General features: G+C 42.5%; 2 pseudogenes; both read right to left on the bottom strand.

Moving 5' to 3' along the window:
• Positions 1-893: 893 nt before the first annotated feature.
• Positions 894-1,210, bottom strand: LOC105742777 (annotated as a pseudogene).
• Positions 1,211-2,658: 1,448 nt separating this feature from the next.
• LOC101564728 lies at positions 2,659-4,372 on the bottom strand (annotated as a pseudogene).
• Positions 4,373-14,377: the final 10,005 nt, after the last annotated feature.

Below are 14,377 nucleotides of genomic sequence, written 5' to 3'. Positions count from 1 at the left end.
TATATATATATATATATATATATATATATATATATATATATACCGAACCCAGGAATTGAGCCCAGATATATACATATATATATATACCGAACCCAGGAATTGAGCCCAGGACCTCATGCTTTCTCTGACACTGAGTCATGTCTCCAGGCCTTTATATTTTTTTGAGATAGTCTCAATAACTTCCTCAGGTTGGTCTTGAACTTGTGGTCCTCCTGCTTTAACCTCCCAAGTATCTGGGATTACAGATGTGTGACACACACACACACACACACACACACACACACAGAGTGAACTTTTTTTCTTTTTTTACTATTTTTAAATTATTTTTACTTTTTATTTTTGAGCTTTTCTTTTTTTTAATCTGTTATTAGTGTTTTACAGTTCCTAGCCGATGCATTTATCATGGGGATTGGTCCAGACTGCGTCTTCATCTTTTCACTTCCTCTCCCCTCCTCTGCCTCTTGTCTCCCCCATCAGGTCTCTTTCTTGTTCCTCCAAAGAACCAACACTCTGGATTCACGGATCCTTTGTGTTGTATTTAGTCTTAATTTTATTAATTTCCACTTTGATCTTCTTTATAATTTATTTCCTTCTATTAGTTTCAGATTTGGATCATTCTTGTTTTTCTAGGACCTTGACACACATCAGTGAGTTACTTGGGGGTAATGACTGATGTTTTTATGTGTGCGCTTAGGAGTGCTTCTATTGTATCCTATAGGTTTTGGTATGCTGTGCTTTCATTGTCATTTATTTCTAAGAAATTTTATTCTTTCCCTGATTTCTTCTGTCATCCTTTGATTATTCCATGATATATCATTTAATCACCATATATTTGTGTTCTTTCTTTCTTTCTTTTTTTTTTTTTTCTATTCAAAGCTTTATTCCAGAGGGACTCAGTCCTTCTTGGCAGCCGCCTTTCTCATGGCAGCCAGCACGTTCCTCAGCTCCTCACGCTTCCTCTTGGCACAGATGTGCACCCCCACCCTTTTCTTGATGAGCTTGAGGGTGCGCTTGTCCTTGGAGACCTTGAGCAGCTCCATGGTGCGCCGCTCATAGGGGCAAAGCCGCACACTTCCCGGATCATGTCCATCACAAACTTGGTGTGTTTGGTAAGGTATCCACGATGGTGGCTGTACCTCAGTTTGCTTACCTTTTTAGTCACCTTGTTGCCCTTGTTGAGGCCAATGGCCAAGGGATAGTGGAGGGCCATGGCTACTGTTCTTCAGTAGTTGCTGTCTTGTGTGGTTTCTGTGGTTATTTTGCTCTTGATTTCAAGCTTCATTCCGCTTTGATTTAACAGGATGCAGGGGGTTGTTTCAATAGTTATATTTATTTAAGCATACCCAGGTGTTTGGGATTTAGCTCAGTGGTACAGCTCCTGCCTTGCCAGTGTGATGTCCTGAGTTCGATTCCCAGAACCTAAAATAAGCATGCCTTATGACCTAAAATATGGTCTGTTTTGGAAGTTTGAGTTCTACTGAGACAAAATACATATTCTGTTGTTGGATGAAACACCAGGTATCTGTTAAGACCAGTTTTTCAATGGTATAGTTTAACTTTGACATTTCTTTGCTGATGTTTTGGCCTGGTTATCCTATCTAGTGGTGAGAGTATCTGGTAACCTGCCTATAATCCTAATACTTGGAGGCAGAGGCAGGATGATCAGTAAGCGTTCAAGACCAGCCTGGGCTCCAAAGTGAGCTTAAGGCCAGCCTGAGCTACACAATGAGACCCTGTCTCAAAAAGACAAAAAAAAAAAAAAAAAAAAAAAAAGATAGAGTATTGGAATCCCCCACTATGATAGTATTTGGTATTTGTCTTGATAGTATTTGGTATCTGTCTTTTTTTTTTTTTTTAATTTAATGTATTTTAGTACAGGGTCTTTTTTTTTTTTTTTTAGTGGAACTAAGAATTGAACCCAGGCCCCTGTGCTTGCCAGAGTAGTGCTTATTCTACTAAGCCATCTCCCCAGCCCCCAGTACAGGGTCTTACAGGGCCTCACTACATAGTTCGGACTCATAGTGATCCTCCTGTTTTCAGCCTCCCCAGCGCTGAGATTATAGGTGTGCGCCACCAAACCCAGTCTCAATCACCATCTCAACGCACCCCAGGGGCAGGGCCAGCAGGGCATGCGGGGCATCGAACCTTAGTCCCTGTGCCTGGTTAAGCAGGTGCTTTAGTCTGCTGAGCTATCTGGTCTGCCCAGTATCTATATTTTTAATTCCACTAGTTTTTGTTTTATGATGTTGGGTGTACTAACATTAGGTGCATAGATATTTACAATAGTTATCACTTCCTGTTGAATTGCTCCTTTTGCCAGATGTAATAACCATCTTTGTCTCTTCTCGTCAGTTTTGGCTTGAAGTCTGCTGTGTCTGTAAGTAAGATAGATACTCCTGCTCTCGGGGGCTCTGGTTGGATGGGGTATTATTTCCATTCTTTCACTTTTTTTTTTTTTTTACCAGTTAAGATTTTTAATAAAATGAGTAATTTCATAGAATGGCACAAAAGGGATCTTCTTAGAATTTAATAAACTTATTAGCTATTCCAAGTTGTTACTGATATTTAGAGTCCCAGGCTTTCATGATGGCAAAGGCAGGACTAGGATCTTGGTTCAGCTTGGGTTTTTTTGTCTTTTTGTTCCTTCCTTTGGTTTGTTTACAACAGAATACTTGCGTGTTTTCTCCAAGGACGCTGTACCTTCTTGCTAGCCAAGACATCCAAGTCACAGCAGATTTGGGCCTGAGTGGAGGAAGGTTGTATGATGTTGTCCACACATCCTCTCACTGTTGCAGGAAAGGGGTTGACGAACTTCTTCACATACTCTGCCTGGGCAGCTTCCATGGCCTCATGCCCTTTGAAGATGATCCCTATAGCACCCCTTGCTCCCATGACTGCGATTTCTGCTGTGGGCCAGGCATAGTTGGTGTCACCAAGAAGGTGCTTAAAGCTTGTGACATCATATGCACCTCCATAGGCCTTCGTGGTGATGATGGTGACTTTGAGCACAGTTGCCTCAGCAAATGTATAGAGAAGCTTGGTGCCATGCTAGATGATGCCCCATGTATTCCTGTGCTGTGCCAGGCAGAAAGCCAGGGACATCAACAAAAGTGATGAGTGAAATATTGAATGCATCACAGAATCTGACAAACCGAGCCCCCTTCACTGATGAATTAATACCCAAGCATCCTGAGGCCACCTTGGGTTGGTTAACAACAATCCCAATGGTCCTCCTATTCAATCTTTTTTTTTTTTAAATTTAAAAAAAAAATTTATTTGTGTGTGTGTGTGTGTGTGTGTGTGTGTGTGTGTGTGTGTATGTGGCCAACTCAGCCCGCCCTTGCTGGCTTGTGGTGCTGGGGGATTGAATCGTGGTCCCTGTGCTTTGCTAAGCTTGCTCTAAGTAGGTGCTTTAGACCACTGAGCCATCTCACCAGCCCCTCCTATTCATTCTTGCAAAACCAACTCTTGGCATGATTGGGCATGATCTCAAAAAATTATCACTTATCAACAACTAAGTGTGTGATACACAGTGTGTCATAGCCTTTGGTAGATTCCAGAGGGACAACTGTGTCAAGCTCAGGAACCAGACAGTCACTGGGATCCTGACACTCACGGATAGGAGCCGGGGCCTGACTGCTGAGAGGCAGGTAGCTGAACTCCTTTCCAAACAAGGAGGTTACACAGAGCATTCACAATGTTCTCAAAAGCACTGTGGGCCACACCTGACATGGTGGTGTGGGTCTTGGCACCACCAAGCTCCTCCCCAGTAACATCCTCTTGGTGACAGACTTCACCACATCAGGGCCAGTGATAAACAGGTAGGAGGTGTCCTTCACCATGAACGTGAAGTCCGTTAAGGCTGAGAATAGACAGCCTCACCGGCACATGGGCCCATGATCAGAGAGATCTGAGGGATGACTCCAGGTGCTGTGACATACCTTTTGCAGATCTTCTGAGCATGTGTTCCTGACACACTGGCTCCAAAAACTGTGAAATCCTGACTGAAGACATAAACAAATCTTCCGTGGATCCAGCCCAACCCAGTGACCATGCTATCTCCAGGAAACTTATTCTTCTTAGCAGCCTTTTCAAAATCTGCACATCTGTGTTCCACAAATATGTCACTCTCACCAAAGCTGCCAGGGTCCAGCAAGAGACTGATCCTCTCCCTTACTATTAGTTTTCCTCGCTTATGCTGCGCTTCGGTTCAGTGCTGGCCTCCTCCCAGCAAAGCAGCACTTCACTTGCTCTCCATACGTTCATTAGCAGAGGCAGGCTGGCTGCAAAGGCTGCAGACTGCAGTGTGGTAAACACTATATAGATCCCTGAACCTAGCTCCAGCCGCCGCCACCCACATTGCTGCTGCCATTGTTATTCTGCCGGTGTGCCTCCTCCATGCTTTCACTTTCAGTCTATGTACTTCTTTCCAGACAAGGTGTGTCTTTTGTGGGTAATGTATGGTTGCACTTTGATCCAATCTGCCAGTCTGTTTTGTTTTTTTGTTTTTTTTAAAGTCAGGGTCTCACTATATAGTGCAGGCTGGCCTTGAGCTCACTTTTTTTTTTTTTTTTTTGCAGAACCGGGGATTGAACTCAGGTCCTCACACTTGCCAGGCAAGTGCTTATTCTATTGAGCTATCTCCCCGGCCTTGAGCTCACTTTGTAGCCCAGGCTGGTCTCAAACTCATAACAATCCTCTTGCCTCAGCCTCCTCAGTGCTGGGGTTACAGGAATGAATTACCATGCCCTGCTTGTGTATTTGGATTGGAAAGTTTAGGATTGGAAAGTTTAGACCACTGACATTGAAAGTTATTATTGTATCATGTTTACTGAATCCTGTCCTTCCATTGTTTTCTTTCCCTTTGATTTAACTATATACATATATGTATATATCCCCCCCGCCTTGGGCTTTTTTTTTTTTTTTTTTTTTTTAATAGAACCGGGAATTGAACTCAGACCCTTGTGCTTGCCAGGCAAGTGCTTATTCTACTGAGGCATCTCCCCGGCCCTACCCTTTGGGCTTTTTGATCTTGGTGTCCTCTCTGTCTCTGTCTATGATTCTGGGTTTTGTTTTGTTTTTTTTCTTTTTCTTCTTTGTTTTGGACAGGGTCTCACTATGTAGTTCAGGCTGGGTTTGAACTCACTATGTTGCCTAGGCTGGCCTCTAGCTCACAGCAATTCTCTCTCAGCCTCTCAAATGCTTGTGCCACCATATCCGGCCTATGCTTCCCTTAAGTAATGTCTGCAGTTCTGGGTTGGTGGTTATGTATTTCTTTAGGATTTGTTTGTTATGGAAAGTTTATTTTTCTACCCACTTTTAAGGCTAATTTTGCAGGATATAAAAGTCTATGTTAACAAATACTTTCTTTTAGAGCTTGAAAAACCTTATTGTAGGTTCTCCTGGCCTTTACAATTGTACTGAACCCAGTTATGGTGGCACATGTCTGCAATCCCAGCACTGGGGAGGCTGAGGCAAGAGGATCACAGCAAGTTTGAAGCCAGCCTGGTTTGCCTAGTAAGTTCAATGTTAGTCTGAACTGCATAGTAAGACCTTGGCTAAACTCTTATTTATTTATTCATCTTTGGTACCAGGGATCAGACTCAGGACCCTATACTTGCCAGGCAGGTGCTTAAGTCACTGAGCTATTTCCCTGGCCCCAAATAAATATTTTAAAAAACGGTTTGTGCTGAGAAATTCACAGTTACTCTGATAGATTTGCCTTTATGGTTCTTGCTATTAATATTCTATTAATATGGTTCCAGCAGCTTTTAATATTTTCTCCTTTGGTGAATTTCTGCAATTTTTTTTTTTTTTTTTTTGAGACAGTCTCATTATGTAGTTCAGACTGGCCTTAATTCATGGCCTCACACTCATACAGATCTTCCTACCTCAGGAATATGATGCTTTGTGGAGTGTTTCTTTACTGGTCATGGCTATTTAGGGTTCTATATGCTTCTTGTCCATAAATATCAGATACTTTCTCTGGATTTGTTTTTTTTCCCTATGATTTCATTGGATAAAATTTTCATATCTTCTATTTTATTTTATTTATTTTTTTGTGGAATCAGGGATTGAACTCAGGCCTGAGTTCAATAAATAAGCTGGTCTCTCTTATTTTACTGAGCTATCTCCCTGGCCCTTCATATCTTTTAAATCATCAATTTTTTTCTTTAAGGATTTTTCTTTTTTTTAGCTGGCTCAGGCTGCATCAAGGGCAGGTCTGGTAAGGCAGGTAAAGGTGGGCATCAAACTGGGGTCCCTTGCGAGTGACTGGATTTGCCAGAGCAGGTGCTTAAACAACCAAGCTAAACTGCTAGCCCTCAATTTTTTCTTTATTCTGATAATTCTGATCTTTTTTCTGCAACAGTTTTCTTTGTTTTAAGTCATCTAGTAGCTATTGGATACAGCTTGCATGGTATTTTGTCATTTTTAGGGTCTACTATGTCTACCTTGTCTTTTTTTTTTGTTCTTATTTATTTATTTAGTTAGTTATTTATTTTGTGGAGGTAGGGATTGAACTGAGGCCCTTGTGCTTGCCAGGCAAGCCTATTCAACTGAGCTATCTCCTTGGCCCCCCAATTTTTTTTTTTTTTTTTTTTTTTTTTTTTTTTGTCTTTTTGAGACAGAGTCTCGCTATAAGTTCAGGCTGGCCTTGAGCCAACTTTGTAGCACAGGCTGGTCTCAAACTTACAACAATCCTCCTGCCTCAGCCTTCCAAGTGCTGGGATTATAGACATGTGCACACCACACCTGGCTCTTCAAACATTTTGACTATTTGGTTTTAGAGGTTGTTGCCTATGGTTTCCTCTACTTCAGTGTCCCTGAATTCAGCTTTTGGGAAATTGGGGGAGGGGGATCTTTTTTTTTTTGGTACTGGGAACCAAGGTACCAAGTGTGCTTGCCAAGCAGGCCGTGTGCTACTGAACTATCTCTCTGACTCATTTAGTTGTTTCGAGATAAGATCTTGCTGTGTAGTCCAAGTTGGCTTTGACTCACTATGTAGCCCAGGCTGGCCTTGAACTTGTGGCAGTATTCCTGCCTTAGCCTCCTGAGTGCTGAGATTACAGGTATGCACCACCATGCCCAGCTTTGGGGGCATCTTATTGCCTTGCTTTCTCAAATTTCTACTGTTTTTGCATTGTGGGTTGAGGATCAGTAGATCTTTCTCAATAGAGAAAACTCTGTCACTTCTGTGGTGATCTTTTTAATTAATTGTCTCCCTATAATGTGTCCCCGGGGTTAGTTATGTTTTAATATTTATAAACCTCTTCAGGTGCCGGGAAGATAGCTCAGTGGAATAAGCAGTTGCCTGGCAAGCACAAGGGCCTGAGTTCAATCCCTGGTTCCACCAAAAAACAAGAGAACAAACAAACAAAAAACCCTCTTCAACCCGCTCAGCTTAATGTTTGAGTTCTTATTGTTCAACCTTTGGGGATGCTTTATACTTAATAGTATTCAAAGGGAGAGAAGGAACTACAGTAATACTGATAATACAAAGAACCACATATTGGGCATACTCAGGGAATAGAAACCAATGATAAAAAGAACTATAACATCACTTTTTTTTTCTTGAGACAGGGTCCTGCTGTGTACCCTAGGCAGACCTTGAATTCACTACGGAGCCCAGGCTGGCCTCAATTATGACAGTTTTTCTGCCTCAATCTCCACTATTAATAATACAAAGACATTAACAATAGAAAAACAATCAATAATAATAAGAGTCAAAAACATACCATAAAAAGTAATGATAGCTACAACTACATTATCCTTAACAATAGGAAAGAGATCTGCAATAATTATGTAGAAAGAAATACATAGCAAATATCCACATAAAGAAAAATCTACTAAAAGAAACAACTATACCATCATTAAGAAGAGAAAAAAATACTGGTGAATGTAATAATTTTATACTGCAAATATGTGCTAATAAAGATAAAAATTAAAAATTAAAGCCTTAAAAGTATAAAAATAGAAAACAATTCAGCAATAGTAGCAAAGTGTCAATATAATAGCTAAAAGTTTAAGAATTTTCTTTGTAGACAGGACCTCCTATGGGAGCAGGATTGCCATGCCTTACAAGTAAAGAAGGGGAAAGGGAAGGGAAGAGAGAAGAATATGGGGTGGGGAAGAAAGAGCCAGAAGCCTAGGTTCTAATTTTGTAATAACTTCATTTCTTAGCCACTAACAGGTGAAACAAAGTGCATTGCTAAGTATTTATTGTGTGTGAGGCACTTTCCTGAGTACTTTATTGATATTATTTTATGTTTGTAACAACCTCTAAAGTAGTTATTATCATTAGCTCCCCTTTATAAATGCAGAAACTGAGGCACAGAAGTGAAGCTTTACAATGTTATATGAAGAATAAGCAGCACAACAGGATTTTAACTCGAGTATGGCTCTAGAGATTATATTCCTTTACATTTGTTTGTTTGTTTGTTTGTTTGCTTGTTTTTTGGTACCAGGAATTGAACTCAGTACCTTGCACTTGCTAGGCAGGTACCGTGCCACTGAGCTGTCTCCCTGGCCCGAGATTACACTCGTAATCATCATGCTTTACTTCAATTTACTCAATCTCTCCCATGAATTGTAAGTTTTTAGTCTATGTTAAACACTAATGGAACTTTCTGAAATGTTTTGTATCTGGGCTGTGCAATATGGTAGCCACTAGCTACATGTATCTGTGGAGTACTTGAAATGTGGCTAGTGAGAATGGGGACCTGAGTGTGTGTGTGTTGGGGGCGGGGGGAATGCAGCTCAGAGCCTTGTGCATGTTAGGCAAGTGCTAACCCAAACCTCTCATTATGCTCTTTTGATGTAGGAAAAAAAAATACTGGAAGGACATATTCCAAAATGCCAAAGTGTTTGAGTAGAAGAATTTTGTATCACCTTTATTTTATTTCTTGTACCTATAGAATGTTCTACAGTGAACAGGTAGGGCCTTGGAATCATATACAAATATTCTTTTCAGGACTCCTACGAGTTGAGAAAAGAACATTCCTGTAAGGGGGCCTGACAGTGGTGCAGAGGGTGACTGGGTCTGGGTAGAGTGAGGGCCTGTGAGAGGGGTCTTGGAAGAAAAAAGGAGCTGAGGGATTATCTGAATATGTGGAAAATTGGATCAAGAGGGGTTGACAGAATTGTATGAGAACGTGGAAGCCTCACTGATTCAAACAAAGCTGAACACATGGCAAAGAGCAAGATTCCCTCCAGGGAAAAGGAAATAAATGTATTTGATGCTGCTGTCATGGACATCTACATAGTCCTAAAACTGAAGACACTAGCCAGGCATGGTGATGCATGCCTGTAACTCTAGCACTCATAAGGCTGAGACCTGAAGATCTTGAGTTTAAAGCTAGTGTGGACAGTATGATAAGAACCTCGAAACAAAAAAGCTGGGGTGTGGTAGTGGACACCACTAACACCAGTACCCTTGGAAGCTGAGGTAGGATTGTTAGGTCAAGCCTAATCTGGGCAACTAAGTGACTTAGCCAGCGCCCATCTTTAAATAAAAAAATGAAAAGGGCTGGGGACATAACACAGTGTAAAGACCCTGGGTTCAGTCTCCAATAATAATAAGACATTAAGAAGATAAAGGAAGAAGTCAAGTCAGTTAAAACTTTCAAGTCTATAATGAAGCCTTTGGACAATATCTGCAATTGAAATTTAAAGAAATACCAGTGTTGTCTACGGCCATACCACCCTGAGTGCACCCGATCTCATCTGATTTCGGCAGCTAAGCAGGGTCGGGCCTGGTTAGTACTTGGATGGAAAAAAATACCAGTATAAGCTGAGCATGGTGGCACATACTTGTTATTCTAGCTACTAGAAAGGCTGGGGCAGGTGGATGGCAAGTTCAAGTTCTGTCTTGGCAACTTAGCCAGACTCTGTCTTAAAATTTTAAAAAATGGGCAGTACCTCAGTGGTAGCGTACTCGTCTAGCAGGTGCAAGGCCCTGGATTCAGTCCCCGTATAAACCAACCAACAAACAATAAAAAGATAAAAGGAAAAAGCCAGTCTGTTAAAAGAGGTATGGAAGCAAGGCCAGAAGAAATAGCTAAAAGTATGTCAAGGGCTGGCAAGACAGCTCGGCAGTCTGAGTGCCTGGCTGGCAAGTGCAAAGACCAGAGTTTGAGCTCAGACACCACATGCTATGCCAACCCCAGACTGAGCCAGCCACCGAGACTGGGCATGGTGGTACTCACCTGTAATCCCAGCACTGAGGAGGCTGAGACGGGAAGATCACTATAAGTCCAAGCCACATAGCAAGACCCCGTACCAAATAAATAAATAAATAAATAAATAAATATTTAAATGTTTCTTAAAAGTTAAAAAAATAAAAGGTGTCAAAAGTAGTTGCAGCTGAAGAGGGTGAAGTCTGCTGGATTTCCTTTAAACTTTGCTATACTATTTGGCTTTTAAGTGCTTGCCTGGCAAGGGCAAGGGCCTGAGTTCAGTCCCCAGTTCTGCCAAAAAGAAAAAAAAGAGTCCTAATGTCTGGGTTCACGTGATGCTACTTCAGCCTCCTCAGTAGCTGGGACAAGAGAGCATATGACCAGCTAAGATAAAGATTGTGGTACCTCTGTGTGTGTGTGTGTGTGTGTGTGTGTGTGTGTGTGTGTTTCTCTGGGAACTTAACACTGGGTCTTCACACTGAGCTACATTCCCAGCTTTGTTTGTTTGTTTTTGAGACAACATCTCACTATGTAGCCCAGCTTGGCCTCATACTTGCAATGATCTTTCTGCCTCAGCCTCCTGAGTACTGGGATGACAGGCATGCAACACCACACTTGGCTACAGCTTTCTTCATGTTGAGGTGGGGTCTTGCTACATTTTCCAGCTGGAACTTGAACTTGTGATACTCTTGCCTCAGAGGCAGGGAACATAGACATGCATCACCATACCCGATCTTTCAGTGACCAGTAGCTAGGTACGGTACTACTTGGCCTTTTTCTTCTTGGTGGTAACAAATGGATCCTGCTTGCTAGTTTGATCTGACTGGTCCATAGCTTTATCAGGCATGGTGACCACGATAGAACACCTGGTCTACAAAGGCTGAAAGACTAAGAGGGTGGGCAGAGATCCCCATCTCCACCTGGCTGCCCTTCAGCCCCAACAGTCCTGTCTTCGTTGGACAGCCAGGTCAAAGAGTCCTGACTGCAGGAAGATCTCAGTGCGGAGGGTGATGGACTTGAGATGGAGCCCTGAGGCTTGAGGACAAGCAGACGGGTAGGGAGGGCATGAGCCCAGGCTGAGATTCTGCCAGCTAATTATCCTGGGCCTGGGCCTGACCTTGGCCCTCCAGGTCCCTCTGGGGCCTTACAGTGTGTCAGGCTCAGTAGAGGGTAGAATACAAGAACATAGACAGGACATAGTGTCCAGTAGACTCCCTTCCAAGCAATCCAGAAAATAGGACAAAAATTTGTAGGCTTCACCTTGGATAATCCAGGCCCTTTCCCCCACCTAACCACTGGAGACAGAGGACCAAAGGTATAGAAAGGGTGCCTGGGAAGCTCCTCCTGCTGCTTCTCTGCTACCTGGGCCTTTGGAAGCCAGTAAGAGTCCCACTGGGAGACAGTGGGTGGAGGGTGTGTGTGTGTTAAAATAAACATGCTATAAAGTATACCTTTGATTTATTTATTTATTTTTTTTAGACACAGTCTCACTATGCTGTTCAGGCTAACCTTGAACTCACAGCAGTCCTCTTGTCTCAGCCTTCCATATGCTGGGAATATAGGTACGTACAACGACACCTGGCTAAAATGTACCATTTTAACCATTGTTAAGTATACAAGTCTATGACATTAGTTGTACTCACACAGTTGAATTACCATTATCATCACCCATTCCAGAGCTTTTTCATTTTCCCACCTAAAACTCAGTACCCATTAAATACTAGCTCCCCAGAAACCACTTCTCTGCTTTATTTTATTTTATCTTTTATTCTTTTTTTTTTTTTTTTTTTGTATTTGGTACAGGGTCTACAGGGTCTCACTACATAAATCAGACTCATAGTGATCCTCTTGCTTACAGCCTTCCAAGTGCTGGGATTACAGGTGCGCACCACCATGCCCAGTCTCAATCTCCACCTCAGCACACCCCAGGGGCGGAGCTGGTAGGGAAGGCCCAGGGATCAAGCTTCCAGCTACTGTGTCTGCCTAAGTAGGCGCTTTAATCCACTGAGCTATTTGGCCAGCCCTTTTATTCATTTTGCTAAGAAAAAAAGATAAAATAGCAGTGAAACAGTTTCAAAACAGGTTAGTATGGCAGTTATGATAATTAATACATTGCATATTGTTGTCTTCAGAGTGCTTCTCTGCTTTTTGTATCTATGAATTTGACTTCTCAGACAACTGGATTCTGGGCAGGGTGGCATGTGACTGTAATCTCAGCACTCAGGAGGCTGAGGCAGGAGGATGGCTTTGAACTCACTAGGTAACCCAGGCTGGCCTCAAACTTGCATTGATCCTTCTGTCTCAGCCACCTGAATACTGGCATTACAGGCATGCACTACCACACCCCACCATCCAAATTTCCTTATTGTTAATTTAAGGCTAAATAATATCTCATTGGATATGTATGCCACATTTTGTTTCTTCATTCATCTTTAATTTCCACCCCTGATTCTAACGGTAAACCCCAGGGCCTCACTCCTGCTAGGCAAGGGCTGTATAGCTGAGTTCCAACCCCAGCCATTTTTTATCTTTTATTTTTTTTTTAATTTATTTTTATTTGTGTGTGTGTGTGTGTGTGTGTGTGTGTGTGTGTGTGTGTGTGTCCAGCTCAGCCCACCTGGTGGCTGGGCTGGCTGGCATGTGGTGCTGGGGGATTGAACCGCGATCCCTGTGCTTTGCTAAGCTTGTTCTACGTAGGTGCTTTAAGCCACTGAGCCATCTCACCAGCCCCTTTATCTTTTATTTTCAGAGAGGATCTTGCTAAATTGCCCAGGCTGGTCTCAAACTTGCAATCCTCATACTTCAGCCTCCTGAGTAGATGTGATTATAGGCATGCATCACCCCGCCCAGCTACCCATTCAGCTTTTGATGGGCAGCTGGGTTACTTCCACTTTTGATTCTTGTGAATAATGAATGAGGATGTGCAGATACCTGTTTTAATCCCTACATTGTCTTTCCAGAATATTATACCATAAGTCTGTTCAGTTTTGAGAGGACTTATTACTACCACACTGTTTTTCACAACTGCTGCTCCGTTTTATATTCCCACCGACAAAGCATGTGGCTTCCAATGTTTCCACCGCTTCCTCAACACTCATTTTCCATTCATATTTTAGATATTAGCCATCTTAATAGATGTGGGTGCTGATGTTTGCTTTCCTGGTATTTCTCAGCGTGCAGTGGTTTGTCACCTTGGACGACTGCAAGTTGGGGAGATGTTGAGCTAGCCTGGAACTATTAGGCGGGATGAAAAGAGGTAGAATTTACCATCTGGCAGCCTAGGCCTGAAACAGACATGAGTAGTGATTAAGGACACAGGCCTTAGAGCCAGAGCCTTGAGGGAGGTAAGGCATTAGCTCAAGCGCTGAGTCACAACTTCCTCCTCTGCAATAAATGGGCTAACACTGAAACTGCTCTTCTAGGGCTGTCTGAGGGATAGGTGACATTGTCCTGTGCACAGTGTCAGACACTTGATCATGCTACCTATTTTTATTGACTCTTGCTAAGATGTAGTATAGCTTTGAGGTCCATCCAAACGCAGTCAACACTTGCTGATCACATTTGGTCCACAAATCTTTCAGGATGCACATTGTTCTGGGCACAGGGAATACAATAATAACTAACAGCGGCAAAGCCTGGTTCTTGTGAGTGTTAGAATTCTCAGTGAGCTTGTAACTCATGAGGTAGAAAGACTTCCATTGAATAATCACCTTAAATGAATGCATCCTTACAAAATAAGATGAGTGATACTGTGGCAGAGACTAGTAGTTTTTTCTCTTCCTCTTCTCCTTCCCTTCCTCTTTTTTCTTCCTTTAAAAAATTGTTTTAGGGAGTTTTTTGTTTGTTTGTTTCGTTTTGTGTTTAAAAAAATCTTTTATTTATTTGGTACAGAGACTCACTGCATGGCTCGGACTTGTAGTGATCCTCCTGTCTCAGCTTCTCCAGTGTTGGGATTTTTTTTTTTTTTCCAGGCAAGGAGTTCTTTATTCTCACCATAGTAGAAGACATAAGGGGCCTTGGTAGCAGCTGTAGTGCCCCCGCCCCGTCCCAGCACTCTCCTCCTTGGCCCTGGCTGGACACTAGGCAGCAGTAGCTGCAGTAGGTTATGGACAAGGGTGGCGTATTAGTCTGCTGGCTGGTGCCCATGCCCATGGAGAGTGTGCCTAAGACCCCAATCACAAGCCAGGGACACATGGAGCAGC

Source organism: Octodon degus, unplaced genomic scaffold (assembly GCF_000260255.1).
Source record: "Octodon degus isolate 3935 unplaced genomic scaffold, OctDeg1.0 scaffold00072, whole genome shotgun sequence".
In the NCBI taxonomy this organism is placed as follows: domain Eukaryota; kingdom Metazoa; phylum Chordata; class Mammalia; order Rodentia; family Octodontidae; genus Octodon; species Octodon degus.
The sequence above is the reverse complement of the archived record's forward strand: the minus strand, read 5'-3'. Positions and strand labels throughout refer to the sequence as shown.